The sequence below is a fragment of the Vombatus ursinus genome, unplaced genomic scaffold, assembly GCF_900497805.2.
Source record: "Vombatus ursinus unplaced genomic scaffold, bare-nosed wombat genome assembly UNPS02014814.1, whole genome shotgun sequence".
Lineage (NCBI taxonomy): Eukaryota > Metazoa > Chordata > Mammalia > Diprotodontia > Vombatidae > Vombatus > Vombatus ursinus.
This window is the reverse complement of record NW_020954592.1, coordinates 2,876,476-2,897,803: the sequence shown is the minus strand read 5'-3', so window position 1 is coordinate 2,897,803 and position 21,328 is coordinate 2,876,476. Positions and strand designations below refer to the sequence as shown.

At 37.3% G+C, this 21,328-nt stretch overlaps 1 protein-coding gene across 2 annotated transcripts in view; it reads right to left on the bottom strand.

Annotated features, from left to right (window-relative positions):
• TBL1X (transducin beta like 1 X-linked) overlaps positions 1 to 21,328 on the bottom strand; it is a 374,495-nt gene that overhangs the window by 139,166 nt on the left and 214,001 nt on the right. For both annotated transcript variants that reach the window (XM_027835315.1, XM_027835316.1), the window contains exon 3: positions 3,641 to 3,733. The gene's annotated coding sequence lies outside the window, so the exon portion shown is untranslated. The remainder of the gene's footprint in view (positions 1 to 3,640; positions 3,734 to 21,328) is intronic.

Sequence of the window (21,328 nt, the reverse complement as noted above, 5' to 3'; positions counted from 1 at the left end):
GTTTTTATTAGTGCACAGGAGAGAAGTACTTACGACAAGTCAGAGTGGTTAATGAGATCTGATGAGATAAGGGTAATTTCTATCGAGAAAGGTGGGGGACTGTGGAAGAGAGTTGAGAGAAGGCTTCAAGGAGGAAGCGGTACCTGAGAAGGGCACTGAAGGATTCTAAGAGATGAAAACATGAAGGGAGCAGGCTCCAGGCACAATAACATGAATCCCTAAATGCACAGAGGCAGGATCTGGCAAGATAAGGTTGGGAAATTACTTAATTTCTTTTTCTTTCTTTTTTTTTTTTTTTGAAATTACTTAATTTCCAGATCACGTAATAAGATGTAGTATGAAATAAGGCTGGAAATGTGCGTGAGATCCAAACTGTGGCCAGCCATGAATACCAGGCCAAATGGTCTCTATTTTACTTGTTAGACAATGGGGAATAACCTATGTTTTTAAAGCAGGGGATTGACAAGACGAGATGTACATAATGCAAACATTATTTTAGCACAGTTGTTAAGACTGGGATGAGAAGTGGAGAATATGGAAGCGGGAGATCATCAGTAGAGAGATTATTATCATAATCCAGGTGAGGAGTGATGCGGGCCTGATCTAAGGTGATAGCAGTGGGAATGTAATACTCACTACTACTAATGAAAATAATAGCTGGCATTTACATAATTCTTTAAGGTTTGCAAAAGCTTTATGATATATTATCTCATTTGATTATTTATTAATATTATATTATCTCATTTGATCTTCACAACAATACAGTGAGGAAGGAGCTATTATTATCCCCATTTTACAGATGAGGAATCCCAGATTCCAAATTCAAATACGTGTCTTGTTGTTGTTCAGTCTTTCAGCTGTATCCTACCCTTCACTACCCCATTTGGAGCTTTCTCAGCAAAGATACTGCAGTGGTTTGCTTCTCCAGATCACTTTTACAGATGAAGAAGCTGAAGCAAACAGAGTTAAGCGGCTTGCCTAGGGTCACAAAACTAATAAGTGTCTGAGGCTAGATTTGAACTCAGATCTTTCTGACTCCAGGCTTGGGTGCTCTATCCACTGAGCTATCTAGCTCTTCTTGAGAGAGGTATTAAAGTCCTCTGTGGTATAAGTGTCCCCATTCTCCTAAGGTATTTCCAAAAACCTTTTGGAATTTCAAAATACAATGGTGATAACAACGGCTCTTATGGCTACAGGAAAGATATAGGAGGTTTTTCTGACTTCTCTCTAAAGATCATCAGGACTAGTGTTGAGATACAGAACTGTTTCCCAATTTGATGGGGATACCAGCTAACTGGGCCAAATCACTTCAGCCCTGTGCTAATGTGCTAAAGCAAGGGAATGAACCAAATGACCAATGAAGTCCCTTCAAACTCTTAAATAAATTATCTAGCGGTCAATTAAATCCAAACAAACCTGGGTCCAATGTACCCACCTGGAAATTCAGCTGAAGTATTGCTGGATAAGAAAAAAACGAACTGAACTAGAGACTTTGCAAGGATCAATAATTTTCAGATACCTTGTTACTAAACAGATAAAGGAATGTAGTGATTTATTTAAATACTGTAAGGCTATATTGCTGACGCTATAATCTTATTGTACAGTCATATATGTGTCAGAATTGCATAGGATTGTTTCCAGTTTTATCAACTTGTTTGTAAAATATCACTGTTCGCAACTAGCCTTGAATGAAACCCATTCATCATTTTACTTTTCTGTTTTATTACATTTCCCTGAAGATTCAGAGGCTAAACTAAACTAAACATGTTAATAGACAAGGGATTTCAATGCCCTCCTTAACCAGTTCCAGAAATAGATTCTATTCTTTGGCACATGCCTTCAGCATCACAGAGTCTACTTTGCACATATAAAGGTTGTTGTTGTTTTGTTGTTTTCATAGCATAGAAAAAAAGAAAGAGCGGGGTCAGAGACTTTTGTTATGACAGAGAGAGAGAGAGAGAGAGAGAGCCTCCAATACCAACGCTCTTCATTTTTATGACACATGTAGGCTTTAATAATATTTCCCTTTATCTGATTTACAGACATGGGATTAAAAGAAAGATTTACTTACGTCACAGGGTCTTGTATTGCTTTTGATTATTGGTATCATGAGAATAGCAGTGCTCAGAACAATATCAGCACCTAGGAAATTCCATGTTCCAAAGATATTAGGGCTGATTTCTTTAATCAGGAGCCTTAATAGACAAGTCCTCTTAAGACAGAGGCATCACTGTTTAAGATGTAAATCTAGTCTTTTTATTTTGGATACACAGAGTAGGGAAAACCTCAATGACAATTCATGTTCATGTCTAAGGGATGGAAAAGGGAATTTCTTAGAGAGAGTATCTTGGTTGGTATGGGTTGTACTCATTGGCTTGGAGGATGGGGAAGAGTGTGAGATCAACTTGATGAAGGCAGGAAACCAGTGACAATTTAAAAAAAAAAAATCTGTTGGATTTTTTCTAGTAGTTTTCTAATTCAGACAGCAGGTTAACTCATTCAATAACAGACAGGTTAAACAGGTGGTCAGTGGAAAGAGGTGATGAGGCGGTGAGACTGAGAATGTCCTTAAAGTCCTACCATTAATAAAGGGTTGCCAAGAAGTGACCAAAACAAATGCATTATAGATGGTCTCAGAATTTCATTCTGAAATGAAACATGAACATTTTAAGAGAAAGACATTATTCTGTCAGCAAGTAACCAACTAAAATATTTTCTGATTTTAGCTCAGATAAGGCCAATTGGAAATGCAGTAGAAACTAATTAAAGGAGCCAGTGACAGGCTGCCCACAACAAACAAAAAAATTAAAGATAAGTAGCCTTTTTTTTTTTACAAGTCAAATGTGTGTGTGTGTGTGTGTGTGTGTGCGTGTATTGACATTGCCAATGCAGAATTTAATTTGCTTGACTATTTATATTTGTTGCACAGTCTTTCTTTTTAATTTTTCCCCCTTTTTTTAATGAGGGGAGTGGGGCAAGAAGAGAAAAGATTTTTATTAAAAATTAAATTGAATTAAAATGTTTAAAAAATTGCAAGTCAAATAAATTATAGGCTATAGAACTCTGAGACAACATAGTATGGTGAAAGAATGTTAGCTTTAGGGTGAAAGTTGGAAAACCAGCATTTCTACTTACATCGTGCATGACCTTGGGTAAGTCATTTAACCTCTTCAGGGTTAAGTCTCCTGATATGAGGAAGCTGGACAACATTATTTCTAAGATCTTTTCCGATTATAACTATATGATTTAATGATCATTCTGGCTTTGTCACAGTTACTAAGGAGCCTGGATGGATACTCAGGACACAGTTACAGGCTTCAGAAAAATTATATTTATAGTCCATAAAGTCAGAAAATAGAGAGAGGTATTTCTGTAGAAAAAAGCTGCATTAGAGAACCCCAGTTTCTACTTCCATGAAATCTGTTTTACTTTAGTATCACTAAGGAAGTTTTAAAATCTCTTCTCAGTGGCATGAATAATAGGCCTATTCCATGAGTGTTATTCCCAAAATCTGTTGGAATATCAAAATTTAAGGATGACAGCATCCCTCAGAGGTTGCAGGAATCACAGAGGAAGCTTCTCTGGCTTCTCTCCCCCAAAGGACCATGGATTAATGGGACTAGGGTTAAAATAGACTTACCTAAGTCTCTTATATGGGATTCCTTCCCCATTCGATGGGGATGCCTTCTAAAAATCCCTGGAAATAGCAGAATCCAAAAACAGTGCACTGTACCTGGAGAGAAAAAGCCTCAATTAGAAACAACCTACAAGAGAGGTTAGGGTCTTTTATGTAGGCAAAAGCATGATTGACAGACGAACCTATCTCTACATAGTTAACATATCTTTTATATTAGGTAAGGGAGAGAGAATGTTGCATGGGTTAGCAACACCATGAACATCAGAGAGTGTGACTTGCATAACTGTGAACTAGAAAGTTTCTCTGCATAATGGGAGTGGGGAGAGGGAGGAAGATAAATGCCTATCTATCTTAGACTTTAAACTTGGGTTTTTGTTTTTTTTTAATAAGAACTTAAATATCAACCATGAACATTTCAATACACAAAGAATGAAAAAAATGTGAGAGGGGATTGTAAATAAAACTGTAAATATCTGGGAAGGGAAGTCATGCAAAACAAAACCCAGACACTGGCTTCCTGAAAACTCAGTTTCATTCTATATCACTAGACCAAGACATTTCGTTGTTCCTGGGCGCCATGATTTAGGGCTTCTGGAGTTTTAACTGGTCATTGTATTAATTATAGTTCTTAAGTCTGTCAAAGTTTTTTTTTTCTTTACAATGTGGTAATCACTGGATAAGTCGTTCTCCTGGTTCTGCTCACTTTACTTTGCATCAGTTCATATAAATCCTCCCAGGTTTCTCTGAATCTGCCCCTTCTAGCATTTCTTAAGTTACAATAATATTCCGTTACATTCTAAAACCCTAGTTTATTTGGTAATTCCCTAATAGATGGGTACCCACATTGTTCCTAGTTCTTTTCTATAACAAAAAGTGATGCTAAAACTATTTTTGTACAAACTCCTACACTGCTTAGCCTGACAGGGTAGAGAGGAAGGAGCAGATATGAGAGATGTTATGGAGAAAGAAGACACAAGACACAGAAACTTAGGTGGGGTGAGAGTAAAGAGTCAAAAGAGTAAGAAGTCAAAGATGAAGGTTTTGAGTTACTAGAAGGATGATACCAGGTACTCACAGAAAAAGGCAAGGTTAGAAGGGGGGTGGGTTTGTAGAGAAAGGCAATGAATTCCCTTTCTGACTTGTAAGTTTGAGATGCCTACAGGACAGTCATTTTGAAAGGTCCAAATGGTAGTTGGTAACAAATGAATCTATGAGAAGAGATGGTAACTGAATCTATAAGAGCTGATAAGGTCAAGAGAGAAAACAGATTTGAAGACCTAGGGCAGAACCTTTGGATATACCCACAATGAAGGGATGGGATATGGATAATGACCAGCAATGTAAAATGAGGAGAAATGGTGAGACAGGAGGAGAATCAGGAGAAAGAAGTATCATGTAAATCCATGAAAGGACTCTTCAGGGGCCCCTTCTCCATTAAGGCTTATCTTCCACTGCCTTCTCTCAGTGCCCTTGTTTGCTAGTCAAATTAGACTTCTTTTTAAACACAGGCTGTGCTTTCCTACCTCTAAATAATCTCCAATGCCAAAAAGAGGAGAAATTTAAAGATGGAATATTTAGAACTAGGAACATAATTGATCTGTTACCTTTTCCCAAACTGATCTTGGATTTCCTTTGAATGAAAAAGAAGTTAGCACTGCTGCCTGAATAACGAATAGAAGGCCAGCTTTACAGACAGGAAGATTTCGCCTTTGACACCCACTTGCTGTGTGGTGATGGACAAGTATAACCTTTGCCATGAATCTTTCAGTAATCCACATTCCTTGCCCTTCTCTCCAAAATTTCCTTTGTCTGAATTCCAGTGACACTTTGTACCTCTCTTATCAAACTTTCTATTTTGCTATTTTGGTAATACCTATCTCTTTCTTTCTTTCTAAATATATAGATCTATATATACTATCTCCTGTCAATACCCCAGGAGTAGGGACCAACGTTCCTTCTGGCTCTAAATCCCACCTCACTCATTTCTGTAGTAAGATCATAGATTTTGAGCTGGAGAGGACCTCACTGACCACACTAGTCCAACCCCTTCATTTGAGAGATGAGGATGCTGAGGCTGAGGGATGTTAAGTGACCTCCTCAAGGTCACAAAATGTCAGAGGTAGAGAATTTAAACCTGGGACCTCTGATCCCAGAGCCAATGCTCTTTCCACTCTATCTGGCTACCTCTTTTCTTTTGCATAGCGCATAATGTATTGTCTTATAAGTGATAAATACGTGTTCCCTAAAGTCAGCGCCGAGTGTGTGGTGTGCCCTAACCGGTGTAGTGGAAAGAACTGTGGATTTGGAGTTAAAGAACCAGAGGCCAAATCCTGGATCTGTGATTTATTATATGTGCAACATTTATCAAGTTATATAACCTCTCTGGACCTCCATGTCTTCATCTGTAAATTGATAAGGTTGGTGTAGATGAGGGGGTTCTTAACCTTTTTTTCTTAACTTTGTGTCCTGGATCCCTTCGGCAGTCTAGTGAAGCCTCTGGACCCCTTCTAAGAAAATATTTTTCAACGCATAACAGAAAATACATAGGATTACAATGAAAACCAATTATATTAACATAATAATTACTAATAACACTATTAATAACTAGCACTTATATAGTATCTACTATATGACAGGCTGTGTTAAGCACTTTGGCATAAGTATTATCTCATCTCATCTCATCTCATCCTCACAATAATCCTGCAAGATTTCTATTATAATCCTCATTTTATAGTTGAGGAAACTGCAGCAAAGAGAAGTTAAGTGACTTGCCCAGGGTCACACAGCTAGTAAGGGTCTGAAGCCAGACTGGAACTCAACATTCTATCCGATGCACCAGTTATCAAAATATTAAGCAAACAAGTTCATGAACCCCCAGTTCAGAACCCCTGGTCTAGAGGATCTCTAAGGTCCCTTCCAACTCTGCAGAAATTCTATGACCACTCAAAGCACTCACCGTTTATTTGGATCCCTCATTGAAGACATCTGGTTCTGAGAGTCTGCCAGGAATTTACTCTATTAGAGGGCCACAGGGACAATACTCAGATGGGTTTATGCAACCAAACCACAGATCCCAACCATAGCATAATGCAGTCACAATGTGGGAAGGGAGTAAGAGCAGAAGAGAGAATTTCTTCTACTCTATAACTCATTGCCTTTATCCAAATCTATTAACTAATCCTGGGGAGAGTTTGCCTCTGGACGGTTTTCAACATTCATCATAAATAAAAAGTTTTTTTTTTTCCTTCTCAGTAGTTCAAACCAAAATGGAATCATTCTTTCCAGAGGGAAATTATTTTAAATATGTTTTCGAAGAAAACCACATGATACTGGTGTAGATGTTAAACTTGGAGTCAGAAAGACCTGAGTTCACATACCATACTATGTGACTCCTGTCAAATCTCTTAAAACCCTCTAAGTCTCAATTTCTTTGCCTGTAACATGAAGGAATTGGATTCAGTGGATTCTAAGTTCTCTTCTGTCTTCAAGGTAAAAACTGGTCAAGCACATATCTACATGAAGAAATTTCTAGTATTTCCCCAAGCTTGTTTTAAGTTTGTTTTTTTAATGTTCAATTTATTGTTGTTCAGTCACGTTCAATTCTTCATGACCCCATTTGGTTTTTTTTGGTAAAGATACTGAAGTGGTTTGCCATTTTCTTCTCCAGCTCATTTTACAGATGAGGAAAGGGAGGCAAACTGGGTTCAGTGACTTGCCCAGGGCCACACAGCTAATAAGTGTCTGAGGGCAGATTTGAACTCAGGGCCTCCTCACTTGATAGCCAGCACTCTATGGCACCACCTAGCTGCCCTAATTTTCAATTACAGAGACTCTATTGTTATTTCTATTTATTTAAATCACAGTATGGGTCCACTTTAGGAGTTCAGTTTGATAAAACAAAGTTGTTACCTGGCACCATCTCCACCAATGCCCTAAACTGATCATATACAAGATATTACTTGGAAAGAAAACCAAAAATACTTATTGTAAGAACCAACAATTTCATATCTATAGCTGATAACCTGAAGGTTTAAACCATCCCCTCTTAAAGTAAGAATAGTAGATTCAGTATTCCTTCTTCATTTATGTTTAAATTATGCTAGGGGAAAATATATTCCAGGCCTCTACTCATATGTATATGTCATATTCTGAAGGCAGTTCTGTAACATACCAAGTGGTACTCAGTGACCATTTCTAGGGTTTACACAGAAAACAAGTGTTTTGATGGGAGAATAAAGGTATTTTCAGAAGGAAAAGAGTTGCAAATTCTTTATAAGGAAGAAATGAATAAAATGTTAGTTTGCTTCATTTTATTTCTCCTCTGAGAAGTTACACTTAATTAAATTCCAACTACAAGGCCATTTCTAGGTAAAAAGGTTACCACCAACCTCTAACACTTACCCTACTGAAAACAGTCTTCCTCTTTTGGACCTGGGTTACCATGCTACTTCCCACATGGCTGTCTAGGGTCCCTGAGGTACCTCTTCACCTAGACCTTGCATCCATCTTTCCCTTTCCTCTCAACATACCTTACCCTCTCCTTCACCTCATCCCCTCAGGGCTTTGTTTCAGTCAAAATAATTTATTTGATTAACTAATTCCCAAAAAGGTGTTGATGGAAAATAATTTATTTGCATTTTAACAATATAGCACAACGACAGGTATAGTTCTAATGCTGAGAATTTCAGGCAGAACAGAAAGAAAATGGGAGAAAACAACTAGAGACAGATGGGCATTTCAGTGACCTGGAGGTCACCAACACATACTGGTAGTCTCACCTTTGTGGACTGACTGGGGTAGCGGGGTAGAGGGTGTTGTCTTTACTATTATCGGGGGTCTGTATTCCAGCTTCAGATAAAGAACAATAAGCCAGGTAGGAGAGAAAATTCCTAGTGGCTCTTCCAGAATGTTCTCAATTCTGTTTCTCTGGATATGGGTCAACCCAGTCTCCCATTCAAATGCTGCAGAAACAGGCTGATTAATACGAAGCTTATCAAATGTGACAGAATACAATATCAGAATAAGGAAGGGACTCCTTCAGTGAGGAAATTCCCCCTACCATGTCAATATGACACTCTTTACAGTTTGAAGAGTTGCCTTGCCACAATGCCAGTATGGTTAAGGGAAAGGGCTTGAACTCAAACCTTTCTGGCTCCAAGGTTGGAGTGGGGAGGTCTCTGACAACTACATTGCACTACCTCTCTCATTCGAAAACAAAACTTTTGTTTGAGTATCAACTACATGCATGGGGAGGAGTAATTACAAGATTGCTCCTGTCCTCACAGAGTATAACTGCACAAAAATTCATCCTCTCAATGATGACCTTGTAGCAAAATGAATTTAAGAAATATTAAAACAATATTCACTATACTATACTTGCTAGAGGCAGAAGTTTACTAATGCATTGGGGTGGAGGGGCGGCAGCAATGCAGTGAGAGCTAAAATTAAAAAAAAGATTTCCCTAATTAATCAGAATACTACAGTAACCAGACTATCCTATCCCCCCCAATTCCAATTAAATAGAGTTTTGCTGTAAGAGATTTTTTAAAAAACACAATATAATTATAAGCTCAATATAAGACTATATACAACTCCAAAGTTTGAAAAATCAAGGTTAATGACCTGAAAAAAACTGAATGGAATTAGGCAAAGATGTGGTCATTGATCTAATATAGCCATGTGTAGACACACATTTACTAAGGGAGAGGAGGAGCTGGGGTCTGTGATTTCATAAGGGTTGGGGAAACCCAAGTGTAGAAACTTTTCAATTAGACTATAACTTATAATTTTAGAGAGTTGCCTGAGGGCAATGAAATGGCCCATCACCATACAGTGAGTAGATGTCAGAGGCAGAATCATTCTGACTTTAAGGCTAGTCAGCTATCCATTATTCAGACAGCAACACTAATTTATCATCATCATCATCATCATTATATATTATTGTTCAGTCATGTCAAACTCTTTGTGACCCCATTTGGGGTTTCCTTGACAAAGATATTGGAGTGTTTTTCCATTTCCTTCTCCAACTCATTTTACTGATGAGGAAACTGAGGCAAACAGGGTTAAGTAACTTCCCCAGGAAGCATGTGTCCGAGGCCAGATTTGAACTCAGGAAGATGGGTCATCCTGACTCTAGGCCCAGTGCTCTATTCACTTCGCCACCTAGCTGCCCTTTTATTTACTGTAACAAGCAGAAAAAGATTACAAATTAATTGTTCCTCAGTTCTTCTAATCTCATTTTTTACTTTTTTTTTCTCTTTTACTATTAGAGAAAATTAAAAAAAAATTTTGGCCAACATAATAAATGCATGATCTTTGAGTCATATGAAAAACTGTAAATGTGATTCTAAAAGTACTTACTATCTTGCTTTTTGTTTTTTTTTTTAAAGAAACCCTTGAATCTTTTGTATGTTCTAAAAATGATAAACAGCTTTAAAATTTTCACAAGTTTTTTTTGTAAAATAACCTTTAATAGTGTCACAAAATGAGAATACGTGCCAAACTCTACCACACCATTACTATGCCAGAATCATATATAATTAAAATTATAAGACATTTTTCAAGAGTGAAATCATACCCTTGTTTAAATGATTAAATATGTTGTCATTCACAACAATGCAGATTGCACTTTAATTTTATTATAGATTGGCATTTTGATAACACAGTATTGTGAGTTAAAAATCTTAGAAAGTCCCAGCTCTGACCTCTGTAACCTCATCTGCAAAATCAGAGGATTGGTCTCAATGACTTTCAAGGTTTCTTTTAGCTTATGTTACACTATTTCTTTAGCTGTGATAAGTAACAAGTCATCTCACTGAATCCAAAAATGTTCAACAGGTTTGCTACCACAGTCCTCCCCCCTTCCCCGCCCCAATCTGCCACATAAATCTTAGTCAGGATTTTAAGTGATACATTGGTAGTACCTATGACCTACCTAAGCAAGGCCAGTCTTCTACTTTAACATACTTGGCTTGAACATGTCCTGTCTGGTTGCTCAGGCACCCTAATTGAGAGGGAGTGACCTTTTGGAAGCCCTATCAACCCAGTTTGGGAATCCCTTTTTCTACCTGCCCTATGCCCTTTGGCTGATGCTACTGGAGATCACCATCTCTCTATCTCCATACATCCTCACCTCTCAACTCTGCCAGAATCATGGCACACTTAGTCATCAGGGAGAAGAGAAGGGAAAAAAGAAAGGTGATCTTTAAAGGCCTCTGTTATGTACCACTCCCTCGTCTCCTCCCTCCCAACGCAATAGTATAACTGGAGGTGTTCCCAGCTCCTCCCACCTGCATTTCCTCACCCTCTTACCCTACACATACTAGAATTCCTAATCTAGCTTCCATGATAGAATACTTGGGATAATAAGAGTCTGATTTTTTTTAAATTTTTTTTTTGCCAGAAGTCTCAGAGCTAGAGACCATGGAATTGCTTTCACACTGTTGGTTACCATCTCTCGCTGAGATACTCTTTTCACATTAGGTTTTCCTAACAATTGTCTTTACTGGTTCTCCAACTGTCTGAGTGTTCCTGGGTATCACTCTTACTAACCCAGGGTGTTCTCTCACCCTACCCCCACCCCACCCCCCACACCCAGCTTTTACATGAGATCTCTTCTCTCTTTTCACACTAGGAGTTCTTAATTTTTTTCTTTTAATTTTGTGACACAGACCCCCTTGTTAGTCTAGTAAAGTCTCACGGTTGGCCCCTACATCACATAAGCATCTGTCAATTAGAAGACTATAATAATGTGTAATCTAAAGGTATGTCAAATAACTACAGTAATTTCAAAGTAGCAATAAATGTAAATGACATTTCAAGGTATCAACAACAAATACAATGTGATGTGAAAATATCTATGTTTTCTAGTAGTGAAAAAAAGTCACAGGTATTGCTAATACAATTGTCATTTGTTGCTTACATTCTTAAGAAAATGCTACATTTCAGTTAGAGGTTAGAGAAAAGAAAATATGTAATTTCTTTTTAACTATCCAAGTGCAAAGACTTTGTAAAATCTATTTCAGATTAAGATCCCCAGCTTATACCATCTCATTTAGTGATACCATCACCTCTCATGGGTTTAATTATCCTCTCTATGCAGATAATTATATCTATAATATCTATACAATATATTATTATATCTATTTACATATAAATGTGTGTGTGTGTCCAGATCTATACATCTAGCCCTAACCTGTCTTGATGTCCAATCCCACATCAATAAGTACCTTTTAGATATTTTAAGTTGGATGTCCCATAAGCATCTCAAACATGTCCAAAATAGAACTCATTCTTTCCCCAATCTTCCTCCTTTTCCCCAAATTTACTGTTACCATTGAGGGTACCTATATTTTCCAAGTCACCGGGATTATTGCCTCACCCTTTTCCCTGACTTCTCACTCACTTTCACCCCACATATCCAAAAGGTTGTCAAATCCTGTCATTTCTATGTCCGTAAGATGTCTCACACGTGTCCTTTTCTCTTCAGTCACACGGAACAGCACAATACTATTGGCTCACATCATCTCTCACTTGAATATCACAATAGCCTTCTAATTGGTCTCTCTGCCTCAATTATATTTCCAGTCCAATTCCCATGGTTGCCAGTGAGTTTCCTCAGTAACATATGACCATGGCATTCCCACACTTGCTAGTAAACTACAGTGATTCCCTATCACCTTCAGGATCCAATATAAAGTCCTTTGGGGGAGGGGAGCACATGGGAAACCTGTCACATCCTGGTTCTCTTCTTACTTTTTTCAGTCTTCTTACACACTCCATGATACAGCTACATTTGCTATTTCTCTCTCTCTCTCTTTTTTTTTAAGGCAATTGGGGTTAAATAACTTGCCCAGGGTCACACAGCTAGTACATGTCAAGTGTTTGGTCTGAGGCCACATTTGAACTCAGGTCCTCCTGACTTCAGAGCTGGTGCTCTATCCACTGCGCCACCTAGCTGCCCCCGGTATATTTGCTATTTCTCATACACAGACCACCTCTTGGGATTCCATGCCTTTTTACTTGCTCTTCCTCATACCTGGAACGTTCTTCCTCCTTCCTTCTCTGCTTCTTAGGTTCCCTGGATTCTTTCCAGACTCGGCTTAAACCCCACCTTCTGCAGAGAAGCTTTTCTAGGTCCTTCCTCCCCCACCCCGAACTTACCTTCCATTTACACAGTGTACATCTATTTTTTTGGGGGGGGGGGGGTTAGGCAATGGGGTTAAGTGACTTGCCCAGGGTCACGCAGCTAGTGTTATGTGTCTGAGGCTGGATTTGAACTCAGGTCCTCCTGAATCCAGGGCCAGTGATCTATTCACTAATATCTTAAGATATACCTATTTACATGCTTTCCCTCCCAGTAGAATGTAAACTCCCTGAGGGCAGGAACACTCTTTCTTGCCTTTATTTGTATTCTATTTATTTGTGTCCTTCTAGTAGATAGTGCCTGGAGTATACAGTAATTTTATTGAGTTTTGCTTTATTGCACTTGGCAGAGATCGACCTTTGTTGTTGCATTTTTTTTTTTAAACAAATTAAAGGTTTGTGGCTATCCTACAACAAGCAAGTCTATCAGCACCATTTTTCCAACAGCATGTACTCCCACCCTGTCTCTCTGTCACATTTTGGTAATTCTTACAATATTTAAAACTTTTTCATTATTATTGTATAGTATGGTGATCTGTGATCTCTTGATGTTATTATTGTAATTGTTTTGGGGCACCAACTTAATTGATAAACTTTGTGTCTCCTTGTTGCTTTCCCCCTCCTTGGGCCTCCCTATTCCCTGAGACACAACAATAAATCAGGCCAATTAATAACTTTACAATGGCCTCTAAATGTTGAAATGAAATCAATCGATGCAGCAAACTTCATTATTGTCTTATTTTAAGTAATTTCCACAGCCATCCCAACCTTCAGGAACCACCACATTGATCAGTCAGCCACCATGAACACTGGGGCAAGGCCCTCCACCAGCACAAAGATGACAACTTGTGGAAGGCTCAGATGATGATTAACATTTTTTAACAATAAAGTATTTTTTAATTAAGGTATGTACACTGTTTTTTTTATACATAATACTATTGTACACTTATTAGGTTATAGTATAGTGTAAACATAATTTTTATATGCACTGGGAAACAAAAAAATTCATGTCTTGCTTTATTGTGATATCCACTTTACTGTGATGGTCTGGAACCCAACCTGCACTATCTCTGAAGTATATATGTATTAAATGTTTAATAAATGCTTTAATGACTGACTGCCCCTAAAGACAACCACATTTTGGAGTTGGACACTGCTTGAGGAAGATATTATAGGGGATCTGCATTAGAAATATGCTGGTGATTAAAATTTAGCCCCTGTTGTCACAGAAGCAAAACAAAGTTCCCAGTGGTTGTAAGCACGAGACAGGCAGTGCCTACCCCCTAGATACAAGCAGCCACTTGTGGGCTGGACAGCCCTGGTGACTTCCCTTCTTCCTGTGAATGTTTTCAGTGTTCTCTGATCACATTCACAGGGGATATGTCTGTGTCTGTGTTCCCTACAGAGAGTGGTTGATTTGTCTGTTATAGAGGGAGAAGCAGTCACTGCCAGTAATTGGTGTAGCACACTACACACGTTCTTACCTGTCTGTCACCTGTCTGAACACTTGAAATGCGCCAGAAACCGCAAACCCCTGAAAATTTCCTCCTGAAATGCAGATGCCACCTTAATCCAACTTTCTCATGTTACAGATGAGGAAGTTGAGTCCCATGGAAGCTAAATGACTGGTCTAAGATCATATAGGTAATTAGTGTCAGAGGCAGGATTTGAACTCATGACAATGATGATGATGATGATGATAATTATAACAGTAGCCATCACTTACATAGTACTTTTAAGATATGCAAAACACTTTGCATGTGTTATATCACCAACAAGTCTCTACTAAAACACCTTCACAGCAACACAGCTTCACCTAGTTATGGTGGTGCAAAGCATAGAGTGCCAGGAGTCAGGATGTCCTGATTTCAAATCCAGCCTCAGATGTTTACTATCTTTATGATCCTGGGCAGGTCACTTAACCTCTGTCTGCCCCAGTTTCCTCATCTATAAAATTGAGCAATGCTAATAGCACCTACCTCCCAGGGTTGATATGAAGATTAAAAGAAATAATAACTATAGCGTTTTTGAAATAGCACCTGACATAAAGGAAGCATTATATAAATGTTATCTATTATTATTATATGCTATTGATAACTTTATTTTACAGATGAGGGTAAGTACCTTCCCCAGGGTCATAGAGCTAGTAAGTGTCTGAGTCAGGATTCAAATTCCGATCTTTTCTGACTCCAAGACCACTGGGCCTGGTGTCTTTAAGAACGATGTGTGTTTGACTCAGGGACAGGGAAGTAGAGGAAAAACCTAATTTTAAAATGGAAGGACGAGAGCTGTGATTTCACAGATACAGGGATCAAGGGAGCAAACTCATTCCTGAAACATGAAAATTTGAGAGAATTTTGCCTAAGGTATTGGGAAGTTAAATGATGGCCAGAATCATTCTGCTCATACACATGAGTGGTGGGGCTTGAACCCTGGTCTTCTCGACTCCAGTTCTACCTCTCTATTCAATATGCCTTTCTGAATATTGTCTAGGAGAAGATAAGGTGACAAGCATGAACAGTTTGTCACCTAGAAGAGGAAACAGTATTTAAGAAAGAGGTAGAGTCAATAATGCCATATGCTGCATAGAGGTTAAGAAGGATAAGTGCAAAAAGGCTGTTGATATAGATCTCGACAAAATAATTTATTTTGTTCAAAAAACATGTAGAATATCAAAGGAAAAGAGAGAGGAAAAGCAGGGAATAACACTTCCAGACTTCATTTTTTTTTTGTTTTTGTTTTAGGAAATTGGGGTTAAGTGACTTGCCCAGGGTCACACAGCTATGAACTCAGATCCTCCTGACTTCAGGGCTGGTGCTCTATCCACTGCGCCACCGAGCTGCCCCTACACTTCCAGACTTCAAACATAAAGTAGCAATCATCAAACTACCTGATATTTATTTAAAAAATAATAAAGAGGAGAATCAATGGAATGGCCTAGACAAGGCAGAATCAGAAAAATTGTAACTCAACCACCTGGAGAGTGATGAAGGAGAAAATCTAATTATTTAAGACAAAAACTGCTGGAAAAGCTAGAAAGCTGCCTGGCAGAAATTAGGCTTACACCAACCAACATCTTATATCATATTCCACAATACATTCTAAATGGATATGTGAGGCTAATATTAAAGACTATACTATTTAAAAAATCAGAAGAGAAAGAGATAATGTATCTTATAGCTGTGTGTAGGAAATGTATTCTTAACCAAATGACTCCCAGTATCTTCACCAAGAAAATCCACAAAGAAGTCAAGAAGGGTCGAATATGACTGAAAACAACCACACAACAATAAAAATAGTTATTGTTGTTTACATAAATCTGGAAAACTTTTGCATAGACAAAATAAATACACTTAGAATAAGAAGGATAATAGTTGAATGGGAAGACCTCTGTATCAAATTTCTCTGACAAGGGTTTATTACCCAAGATAAAACAATTAACATATACATGTGTGTGCATGTGTAAGTATGTGTGTATATGTGTGTGCGTGTGTATATACACACATCATTCTTCATAGATAAATTGTCAAAGGATATGAACACAGTTTTGAAAAGAATTGCAAACTATTAACAACTTCATGAAAGAATGCTCTAAGTCATGAATAAGATAAATGCAAATCAAAATGAATCTGAAGTTTTACCTAATAATCTGAAAATTGGCAAAAATGACAAAAAAATGACAAGATTTAATATTGTTAGGGTTGTGGGAACACAGGTACACTAATACATTGTTGGTGGAGCTGTGAATTGGTATAACCTCTTGGAAAAGCTATTTGAGATTATACAAATAAAATAACTAAAATGCCCGTAACCTTTGACTCAAAAATCCCATTATTGGGTTCATGTCTGAAGGAAGTCATTAATAAGAAGAAAGACCCCATGTAAACCTAGATATTTATAACAGCACTTTTTGTGACAGAAAAGAATTGGACATAAAGTAGATAATCATTGATTGGAGAATAGCTAAACCAATTGTGATGTGTGAATGTAATGGTAAATTATTGTGTTCTAAAAAATTATATGTGTTGAATATAGAGAAGCATGGAAAGATTTGTATGAACTGATGAAGAATGAAGTAAGCAGGGTCAAGAAAACAATGACCACTGCAATGTCAACAAAAAGAATAGCCACACAGAAAAGAAAATCAAAAGTGAACAATGAAAAAATTATAAAGAACAATGACCTGAAAGAAGGGCTATGAGGAGATACTTCCACCTTTGCAGAGGTAGGGAGTCTACAAGTATTGCACATATTGTCTAGCTTTTTTGATGTACTGATCAAGTACGGTGATTTTTTTCCCCTTTTCTTTTTGTTCTTCAAAAAATATGATTTCATACATGGGACGGCTCTATTGGATAGAGAAGGGTAATGGCTAGAACTACAGTTAAAATTTTTTAAGTTAATAAAAATTTATTAAAGAAAATAGATGCTGGATTTGAGATAAGGAAGTAGTTGGCTACTCTAGAGAGAAAAGTTTCAGTATAGTGGTAGGAGGTAGTAACATTGGTGCTTAAGTAAGAATATAACATTGTCAAAGAACAATGAGAAAACCATTCTCACTGGAATAAAGACTAATGAAGGAGAAGAGAAAATAATAAGTCTGGAAAGTTAGATAGCATTTTAGGAAGATTAAACTGTATAGTATGGGATAAATTAGAAAGGTAAGAGACCGATGGTAGGTTAAGTATGGAAAATGAAGAGAGGTCCAAAGACTGAACCTTAAATAAGTCCATATTTAGGAGTCAGTGAGAAATATTAAAAAGGAGGTAGGAGGATGGAAGATAGAGCATTTATTAAATATTTACTATAACGTGCCCACATCAAAGAAGGCACTGAGCAAAGCAGAAGTGCAGTAGCTCAAAAGAAATGTGAGATGTGCAAATTTAGAAATATCTCCATTCTGACTGTTTGTACGGACTATTTGTGCTTGACCTGTGGTAGATAGAGCATTTCCTCAAGAATGAAGGACAACAACCAACATCCATGTTCTAGGTGCTGTGTTAAGCTCAGGATAACCATGACAAAATCTTCATAGAAGCCAAAGAAGGAGAAAATTTCAAGGGAAGGACTGTCAACAAGGGCAGATGCTACTACAGAGAAATTAAGTAGAATGAGCACTGAGAAAAAGATTTGATGATTAAGTCATGGTTACTTTGTAAAGTACCATTTCAGTTGTAATGTGGAGACCAATCAAAATGCAGGACTCTCCAAAGTTACTTTTTGGTGCCATAGTATCCAGTTAAGAGGTACGCTATGGTGGTGTATTAAGATACAATTAATTTGAAATCCTCTTTGAGAAAAGAAATGTATTTCAAATTATGACCAAACTGTTTCTCATATATCACCATCTTTCAAGTCATTTCAAACTTATTCTGTGCTTTATTCCTATTGTAATTCAATCTTAACAAGGATAAAATACTGTTACTCTTCAAAATTTCTTGACTAGTTTCGACATATAAAAATGATCTATAAACAGCTTCACCCACAGTTGGGGAGTGAAATTCTGCAAATGTCTGATTCTAAAACAGGAGCCAAGTAAAAGACTTCATCACCTACAACTTGATTCAGCAAACTACCTATGGAGTTTGTAGGAAGAATCAAAAGACATGGCTTTTTGTTTCTCATGCTTGAGATCTTAGTGTGGTAAATATCATTGCTCTTAGAACACATTAATTCACTGGAAAAAGAGAAATGAGCAATGTAAACTTATGAGGGAAAAACCAACATGGACAAAGTCAAAAAATGAATGAAAGTTTTACTCTCTACAAATAACTTTTGTTGTCTGAAGACAAAAAAAAAAATACATATCCCTAAGTACCAAATCAAAACTTTAAAACCCATAAACTTAAGTATAATATTAATATTGCTTATAGCACAAAGTATATAATAATAGTGATCTATGCATTTAGTTTCTTGGAGAGGAACAGAAGAATTTTTTAAAAAGAAAATAAAACTAATAAAATAAGGTTGGGATGCAAAATGTATATATGTAGAAAAGAAATTTCTGACCTGAAACTTCCATTGGCTCATTACAGAATTATTCAATTTGAGAGCTAAAAGAGACCTTGTAAATGAATGGAAAAACATCATGGACTCATCTGAAGGATAAAAGCAAAAAAAAAAACAAACCCAAAGACAATTCATATTGTGATACAACTGAAGTGACATAATAAACTATTGACTCAGTAGGTGGCTCTCATCTCTAGAACTTTACAATGCTATGCCTCATTCAATTCTCCAAGAATAATGCTGGGGGACACTGTACTATTGTAATTGTACACAAAACACAAAATTGAGGTATAGACCAATTATGTTTATTTCCTGTGCAAATTTTTTCAGGAGAAGAGAATAATGGGGATATCAATTCCAGTTATATTTTTGTCTACCTAAATCTATACCCTAATTTAAATGGATAAAATGCATTGTTGCTTGCTTCAAACATTTTTTTCAATGCCATACGCAACATTACACAGCTGCTAGTCTTGATTCTACAGTTTTGTACAATTTTGAGATAAATGGTGGAACTCCTGTGTATAGTTTTTATTCTTGTTTAAAGTTAACGACTTTGGAGTAAAAATTAGTACATAAATGTATACAAATGTATTCTAATTAGTGGAGAAAATAAAAATGAATTGGTCCCTTAATACAATAGCTCCAGTCACTTTAATTGGTATGTTTTATTTAACCCTGAGGCAAATCTGAATATGGATATTATTTGTTCATGTAGAAAATTGTGAAAGAATAGCAACATTTCCCGGTTTTCTCATTTTTATTAGCTCATGGCTATCCATTGCAACTGATCTCAGTCGGAAGTTATCTTGCTATGTCTGAATGCACATCTTCATCACGTCCAGCTTTGGACGGATGATATTCGAGGCAGTTAAACATTTCTTTTTCCACACAAGTTATATAAGAGATCACAGGCCATTCCTGATTCAGGAAATGGATCAGAGGCTAACTAAAATGTCTTTTTAGTTATTGATTCCTGTTCTCTATTTCATGTTAGCTTCCTAGAATCCATCCAAGGCAAGCATGAAAGGGTAATGAGTTTCTCAACACATAGTCTAATGGTGCACACTGAATCAAAGCTTTTAGCAACTGCCTAGATGCTGCTTCCCAGCAGTACTAAACAACTTAAATATAATTAGCTTGAAGCCCTATGGGCTACATTTCCCCAATGGAGAACCTCTTACACTAATCCATTTATCAAACTGACAGATGACTGAATCATTGGTACCATGGGCCCTGTTCCATTAATATTTTTCCAGTCAAAATGTCAGTGCGTTCCTACTACTATACTATGTATTAAAAAAAAAATCTACATTTATAGTACTAGAGTAAGAAAGAAATGGACAATACCTTATTTTTCTTGATGATAATGAGAAAGCGTACTTTCAACTGACTCAGAAAAACTAAGCAGATGTTAGAGCCTGTGATTTAACATAGCAAAATAGTAACACTGCTGAATGTTCTCTAGTGATATAATAGGAGAGAACAGAGGATGGGATTATAAGTGCGAATGTGACAGGCTGGGGGTGGGGATAGGAAAGAGGTTAAATAGGTTTTCTCCCCGGACTCTTTCATCTTCGGTCAACATGGAGATATTCACACACCATTAACATTGGACGGATTTTCTCCTGTTCTCCACTTTCCCTTCCCCCTTCTTTCCTCCCCCTTAAAAAAAAATACTACTTGCCAGGTTCCTGAAAGGAAAAACTGCACAGAAATCCTGTAGAGAAAACATTAAATATTCTCTTTCATATTCTTTCTACTTCAGATTTAATATATTATTTTTAAAAGCACCTGATTAAGCATACTTAATCATACCAGTCCCATTTATACCTCCAATTTCATTATTTTAGAGTAGGAAGGAACCTGACACTGATCAATTAGTTCATTATATACCCCTTAGCAGGAATCTCTTCTGTAACTCCTTTACCAAATGGTCATCAAGCCACCACTTAAAAGAGCTCTAGTGAGGAGGAGCCTACCACCTCTTCAGAAAGCCCAATCCAGCTCTAATTGTTAGGGAGTTTTCCTTGACTTTATTAAACCCAAAGTAGATAGCTGGTACAGTAGATAGAAGGCTGGCCTAGAATCAGGAAGACAAATTCAAATCCAGCCTTGGAACACTTACTAGTTTTGTGACCCTGGGCAAGTCACTTAATCTATCTGCCTCAGTTTCTTCAACTGTAAAACAGGTGGGGGGGTTGGATGGGAGGGGTAATAATAGTGCCTGATATTTGTAAAGCACTTTGAAAACCTTAATGGCTCTATAAATGCTAGCTATTATTATTAAATCTATTCCCATGAAAATCCACCCATTGCTTCTCCTTTTGTTCTCTGGAGCCTAGAGGAACAAATCTACTAATCCCTTTTCTATCTGATGGTCCTTCAAATACTTGAAAACACTTATCATGCCCTCATTCTTTAGTCTTCTTTTTTTTTCCACTTCTTTTAACATAATCATCCTACCACATGTGTTGATCATTTCCGTCACACTCAGACCCACCTAGTCAGGAATGTCATCCTCACCAGTATCTTCCC